This window comes from Metopolophium dirhodum, chromosome 9, assembly GCF_019925205.1.
Source record: "Metopolophium dirhodum isolate CAU chromosome 9, ASM1992520v1, whole genome shotgun sequence".
NCBI classification, from domain to species: domain Eukaryota; kingdom Metazoa; phylum Arthropoda; class Insecta; order Hemiptera; family Aphididae; genus Metopolophium; species Metopolophium dirhodum.
This window is the reverse complement of record NC_083568.1, coordinates 16376986-16385712: the sequence shown is the minus strand read 5'-3', so window position 1 is coordinate 16385712 and position 8727 is coordinate 16376986.

Sequence of the window (8727 nt, the reverse complement as noted above, 5' to 3'; positions counted from 1 at the left end):
TTATGTTAGATTATAAGATTTTTCGAATGCTGATTTACACTGCTAAAAATATAGGTACCTACTTTATAATTTTTACGGATATTTTATTATCGTTTATTCCTTATTGCACGTCAACTCGCTAATTATTTACTCTTGAATTTTACCAGCCAGATACTATATTATATTACGCTTGATTATTAATTTCACAATAGTTTCAAAATCTGCATAATATGCTTAGGTTGGTAGAGTATGGTCTTAGTTATGTGACTGCATGCCGTGTGCAGCCTATACTTTTAATTAGTTCCGGTCACAACGCGATGAAAACACTATAAATCTATTATAGACATGTAGAAACTTGTTTAATAGGAAAATGTATGCGGTTTGTATAGAAAAGATTACAATATGAAAAGTAGTAGGACACGCTGCTATACATATACGTTATAACATGAAATACTCCGACGATGATCGGCGAATTCTGTTAATAATTATTTTGTTCGACCAGACGAACGACTAGATAAAAAATAAACTAAAACGTTTAGATAAACCCAAAACCAACACATTGGGAAAAGATTATCCCAGGATTATAATATTTTATTATTAATTAGGCATGTTTAATCCATATAATTACACAAGGAATACCGATTGGATGGATGGTGAACGGTTGTAAACTGTAACATTATAGAACCAAATTAAAAAAACTAAAAAATTATATGGAAGTGGAATACTTATGGATATTGTGATTGTAAATATATGAGAAATTAATAATTAAATTTAACACCTACCACATTACAGAAGACAGTTGTTAATACTCATATAATAATAATACATGGTACACAATTTTATCGTAACATTTTTTTTAGCTAACATAAAATAATAATATTATATTGTCATGTTCTGCTTCCATCAGACGTATACTAATATAGTACATTACATATAATAATATGATATACATTGAGTACATTAAATAAATATGTATTAATAATAAATAAATACATTATACATAACATTATAATATGATAATTACATAATATCATATTTATAATGTTTTATTAAAAAAAAATATTAAAATATTAAAACTGTTATTAATATTTTTCGAGTGGAAATTATGAATATCTGTGACAGATGCTACACTATAATAATATCATAGTTTTCCCTGTGCTGTAAATGTATTTACAACGACGCAGTAGAACAAAGTTACAGCTGTGTTTTACATACCCGGAATAGAATCCATAGGTATATAATAATATATTATGTGATGTAAAACAACACACCGCAGCGTGTTCCTTAACCACGAGTTGGGCATTTAGTCGAAAAACAAAACAAAAAAAAATAAATTAACTAAATGTTTAATCTACAGTTTCTTTACTCAGAATCGGTTTGATAAATTTCCGATGGCTCATGACCTTTTTTTTTCGTTTTTTAAAGAGATACGTTTGTTTTTAAATAAATAAGTATAGTATAATAATTTTATTAGCTTACAGTGGTTTTCAGGAATTCGATTTGACATAATATCAAATAATATAATAATAAAAGACACAAACCTAACTTTACTATAATACAATAGTGTGGCTGACGGCTGTAGCAACTACGAAGATGACGGGTTTAAAGCTGGTGTGTAGGTAGTGCGATTTGTGCAACTACAACTATATACATTCAACCGGTGGTTTTCATTCGGGCAAGATAAAATATATTATATAATAAGTGCGGTGCCGTAGAAACAATAGAGTGCGGGTTGAATCACACTCTATACATGAAAATATAATATTATATAAGATATATTGAGAGTCTGTAACGCTTATATTAAATGCATATCAAATATTAAATTAATTAATACTAGGTATAATGGTACTATAAGCTATTCCGCATAATTATTATAACGTCATTATTTAAGCTAAAATAAAAAATGTAAATAAAATGTTTGTAATAACTGATAGGTACATATGTATAATATAAAATCTTTATAAATATGTTGATAATGTTAGAACACGACAAATTTTTAAAATAAAATGGTATTGTTTTTACCTCTACGACAATTATTATTACTTACCGAAAAAGTGGCAATCGGCAGAGTATAGTGAAATACAATTATCATTATAATAACAGAAAGAAAAAATTTCACGAGCCAAATCGGTCACATTGCATATTCATAGAACAACATACCGTCCTACTGTATACGTCTACAGTCTGAAATAATCAAGTTAATTTTCGTGTCTAAGCAAGTGCTAAATTTCGTTATTTTTTTTTATTTTACATCGGTACGAAAGCCTTATAATAGGTAGTCTCGTATGATATTTAGGTCGCATAAATATAAAGTTCAAGATCGACGCAGTAATTAAGAAGAAAAAAAAATTGTAATCTATATTATATTATTATGATATGCATTCGTACTCGAGTGTACGGACTCAGTCCCGAGGACATGGTTTTTACATTTCCTTGATCCCGACCGAATCGAAATTATTTGCATAAACGAAAAAAATAAATTTATTAAAAGAATATGATTTTGCGCTTATCATTCAAATTTATTCCTCGTTTGACGTACTAGGTATAGGTTATTATAATATGGACATAAATTAATAACCTGCGAAACTATAAATTTTACGAATCTTAAATTAGGATGAAAAAGAATATTGTAATAAATTGTGTGAAAAGAAAGAAACACGAGAATAATATAATACAAGAGAAAACGATTGAATACCATTTGATCTTGACAATGGAACACAAATAATCGATTATGTTCCGGTCAAAATAGAATGACGCGCAATCGTATGCGTCATCGACATAGACGAGCCTTATTACTACGATACTATACAATATAATGGTCTTCAAAACGTGCTGCAGGTCGGTTTAAATTAATCGCAATTTGGTTTCGAGCCAACAGATAGGTTTAGTATAATGTACTAAACGTTCCCATATAGTACGATTAATAATAATATGTAATTATCACACGAGATAATTTTATTATTTATGATTTCGGCATAAAGTTGCACATAAATCGATACACACAATATCGAGTGTCGAATTCAATAATTTTAAGCGACGTCGGCGGCGGTTACGAACAATTTGTTCGGCAATGTCTGCAGTAAAACGTGTCACGAAATCGAAACGTTTATTATATAGCCGTGAATAAAATTTGTTTGGTGTTAATATAAAAATATTATTATTGTCGGTAAAATAATATTTTATGTTGTCGCCGGAGGAGGGGTGGAATGGGAATAAAAATAATAATATGACGGATGCGTATAGGTACAGGGGTAACACTTTGTTCTGTTATTATTTACATTTATTATAATGTTCTTCAGTATTATATCAAAATGCACCTATTACACGTTTTAGACACTACGCGCATATTTGTATTCAAATTTCAATTACGTCTTTTATACTCAATTATAAAAAACATAATTTGAAATTTGAAATGCAGTTTATCGACAAGTAGGTATTTGAGTAAATTTAAAAAATGCTATTTTACCGTACAATCGAGTACTCTTTTGGCTCTTACCTATAATACAAGTATACTTTTTCCCACTTTAAATTAAAAATATTTGGTATTGTAGTAAAAATGATCGATCGCTGCCAAAATCTTATCTGTTTGTTCAGAACTATAGTGTCAGTTAAATTAGAAGTGGTAAGTGGTTTAACTGTCACTATAGTTTTGAACAAAGAATATGTTTTAGGTATTCAACAAAAATTGATATGTAACAAACATACAAATATATATATGGTACATTTTACACACAATAGTTTAAATGTAGGTATGATACTTATCTTAAATAGTACATTTTTATCAATAAAATGTGTTCATATTTAAAGTTATTAAAAATGTGTATGTGATAATAATAGCTTAGTTAATAAATAATAAGGTATAACAACAAACAAGCTTATTTATAGTCAAGCCACAGTTAAAGAAAGACCAGAGGCCAGGACGGCACGATCCCGGGATCCATAGACTTAAGGGGCCCATTCCTTTCCACAAAATTTTTTTCCAAAACTTATTTTAATGATCATATCAATTTTTAAATTTTTAAATAGTATAAAATAAATTATTATAACCTTAAAATTGTAGTGATGGGACATTTTTTTAAAAGAGAGGAGAAAGGTTGATTTGTAGAATTTGAATGAGATTAACTTATAAGAGTCTTGTATTTTGGGGCTCAATGAATCTTAAATTTATGATTGCATATATGACTGGGATTAATATTAATGTATTTAGCTACTATTTTCATATAGTTTATATATTTTAGTGGTAAAATGTCTCCAACATGACTTTATTCATATTCAAAATAATGAAAAACATGATAAAAAATACATTCATCGCTTCGCTCAGAATCTAAAACCAAACCATATCTGAGTTGAAATAATTTATTGATTAATATATTATAAAAAAAATAGTATTACATATTATATTAAAAAAAAAGTATTTTGTTGAACATAACTTTACCTACTTATATGATATTCTTTACGCATGAAACCTATGTAACTAGTCCTGCAACTTAAAACTCAAAAAATACCTCTGTTGCGTGACCTTCAACTATACATTTATCAATACTTATTTGCGGAGTATGCTATAAAATATCAATAAACAACTAACTATTAGTGTGCAAATGTTGCTGTAATAATAGTTCAATTATAGGCGCAAATAAAAGATGAGTAACGCGTTAGTATTTTGACGATATTCACCTACATTATTGCACTTCTATATACAACAGCTATAGCTACCTATCTTTTGACATAAGTACATTATTAAAATCATAATTATTATTATTATTATTATCAGTTAGCAATGATATAATATATAAATTATAATAGTATGTATAGTATAGGTATATGGTGCAATTACAATAAAAAAATGTAATGAAAATGATAATTGTTATTATTGTTATAATAGAGGAACTCGGCTGAAAATTGCTGATTTGGATAAACAATTATTTATATTTGATCGTATATCTGTTGTAGGTATATGTAGTAGTGTTAATTAAATTATTAATCAATATTGAACACCTTGTAGTTTGATATAATATTATATTAAAAGATCTCGAACAAACGGTAAGTATAATTAATTGCACACAATTATCGTATTTAAGGCTTTATCTACAGCAAAATATCAGACTCATTTCTGTTTATATAGGTAGTCGTAATATTAAATTTGACTTATCTGAACCATAGATATATTTGATTTTAATGACCTTCATTCATAACATGTAGGTTTTTATATTGATAAATTTAAATGATTCTATATCTAATTAAAATGCATAATAATTTTTATATTTAGATAGGTAACTGTAAGTAATATACCTCCCAGTTATTGAATACAAATCTTATAAGAATTAAAACAGTTTTTATTAAAAAAAAAATGTGAACAAATTGTAAATACTCAATTCATTTTATCAAAGTTAATGTGTTAACATGTAAGTGATGAATAAATAGTTAAAATGCCTACCTACAAAAGAATACCTATACCTACCTATATTAATTATCACTTTTTTGTTTTGAACAATCTTGGCACTTTCGGTAGATCGCCGTTTTAAATATTAAATTTAAATATAATATATGGCATACATCAAGTTTAAAAGAACAAGACAATCATTCAATGTATAACTAAATATATTTCAAAGTTGAGAAATACATTTTAAATCTGCACTTGACTCTAGAGTCGAGAATCACTCTTGTTAGTCATATATATTACAATAGACAATATTATATTATACTTATCTATGCACGTTAAGAGTTCTCGATAAGTAAAACAAACATAATTATAATTTGTATAGGTAGTGATAATATCGTAGGTATCAAAACATCCACTTGGAGATATTATATTAACCTCTATTGTTTCAAACATTATTTATTTGTTCAATATTAAAAACAGTTTTGTTTGAAATTCAATATATTATATTGCATCATTCTATTATATATTATGTTAATGAGAATCAATTGGATAAATCTCTTCTTTTAAAAAAAAAAAAATTATTTATTTATTTATTAACTATGAACATGATTTTAAAATTTCCGATAAGTCTTCTAGTTATTTTACTAATTATAATTACAACATTGACCCGATTGTGATGGTTTTCTACGGGTGATAATATCTACGAGGGAAAGAGCTGAGTTTGCTTCTAATAATTCTCATATATTTAAATTTGTAGACATGACTTCTTTTTTTTAGTTGCACGGAGGATTGCATCATATTTACTCTTTAACAAACTATTATTTACTTTTCCTGTGCCTATAGAATTTTGTACACAATCGTTTTTTGTCGTTAGGTATAGTGATTTCAATTAGTTGAGCGTATGTAAAGCTTAGAAAGTGATTTCAATAGCTTATAATTATTTATCTTAGTTAATAGTTATAACATATGTATTGCATTTAGAATGAGTTATCGATCTAATGATTTAAAGCTTAGCCTAATCATATTTTAATTGATGGACTAATTTTAAATTGGCTTTAAATGATTTGTTGTTTGATGCGATGATTGTACTACAGATAATTGATTTTTTTTATATAATATTAGTACAATAGTACCTACATATTTGATATCATTAGGTTTTTATAACTCGGACATAATAATTTACGTCTACAGTAGTTCAATAATAGTATTGATAATTGACGTTTCTTTTTTTAAGTAGTTACACTCTCCAAAATAAAATTTGCCTTCGTTTCCTATTGAATCAAAAATGTAATACTACATTTTAAATCAATTTCTACGTCTCTGATCTTAAATTCTTATTCTATTTTTAAATAACTTACGGCATAATCTTAAACTATTATTATTTTTGTGATTTTATTGGTTTGAATATGATGCTCCTCTTAATTAACAGGTGTTGTTCTTTAAACAACAATAGATTTAAGTACTTACCCATGTGTATAGGTATAAATTATGGCAAAATACAGAAATAAAATTATTGGTACCTTCCTACATTTATGATTATATTGCATGCACGTGCAAACATTTAAAATGAAATACAAGAGTTAATATTTTAATATTTTAATATAAAGCAGTGACTTAAGTATAATTACCTACATTGAACAATATTATGACAATTGCATTATGCCACTTAAAGATTGTGTTTAAGATTTATATTTTTTTATTTTTCTAATCTCTATAATATATTCAAGATTTAACTATTTTACTTTTGATCTACGCCTTAATGTTTGGCCAGTGTTATTATGGTAAACGAAATTTATTCAGAGGCATAACAGAAATTTTTTACTTAAAAATCGGCAACTTTTTGGCGTATAACGAAAAAAACGTGAAAAGCCGGTAATATCGAAATGTATAACTGTAAACCTACCACTCGTTTGCGTACAACGTGTTCTTTGAGATAGGACTTTTACTTAAAAGGTCTCTAAATATTTCATTACAACATGAGTGTTACCCTTTTACGTATATGTAAACCTTTTGAGCGACTATAGTGGCTCACAAAAGCACAACTCGATTACGTAAATAGATTAAAAATGCCTGTGCTAAAATGATGCCCAAACGTAGAAATTATATACTTATATAAATTATAAATTATTGGTTTTCAAACTTCTTTTGGCGGAAACAGATATCATCCATTATGGTCTATATGAGTAGGTATAATATATTAATATATACAATATTATTTTATATTTAGGCACCTACCCCAAAGTATTATATTTTTTTGTATTTTAAAAAAATGCGTTAAATAGTATACCTACATAGGTATACTATTGGGTATACATGAAATATTATACATATTTATACATTACGTTAAGGCATTATAAAAAATTTAGATTCTGTGACTAATGTGCTAACCATGGTTAATGTTAAAAACGTATTGACAGCTAAACTGTAATGATATTAAAATATATTATTATCTACCCGTACTACCATATAATTTATTAGTCATAAAATGGTAATAAAAGAGAATAATTCAGTTGAACGGGAAATTATAAAGGAAGCCAATCACATAGTAAAGTAAATTGAAATTCGAACATTTCAAACAATTATGGGCTCAAAAACAATAACCTATTGAATGATGAAATACGAATTGGTTCCTGAAAATATCGACTTAAATCATTTATTTTAACTTACAGACAGACAGACAGTGAAATATTTATACAAAAAAAAAAGAAATTTAAATCCAGACATTATACTATTGTAAGTTATGAGTTGTAACTATAGTTACTCATTTATATCAAATATAATTAAATCATGTAGATAACGTTTTAGGTAGTCTACCTATATTATAATATATTGTCATCACGAACTGTACTTTGAACTTTGTTTGTAATCTATGATATAATAATAGGTATACAGGGAGGCGTCACTGTTTTCCTAAAAGAGAACACTTTCAAACGATAACCTAACATGATAACCCACCTGTGTATACATAATATACGTAAATATAATCAGTACTTAGTTTTAACAAGTCATATTTAGATATTTTAATTCAAATTATGTAATACCTATACAGGCAGACCCAAATAAATATTATTAGGAGGCCTGTTGTGGCTCAGTGGTTGGCCAGTTACTAACGTGTTCTGAGGTCAAGCATAGGCCGGCGTCTCTAGTCCCGGATAGGTTTATAGTACAATAGATATTGTGTTATAGATCCTCAACCAACCGTCAACCCCCTACAAAATGCTAATGGTCATAGACGCCAATGCTTATAAGATCGATGAAAAAAAAAAAAAGAAAAAAATATTATTAACTTTAATATCATAAAATACGATTATAATATAGTTGATAAAAGCTACGAGTTTATCCTGTTAATTTTATCACCAAATTGATAA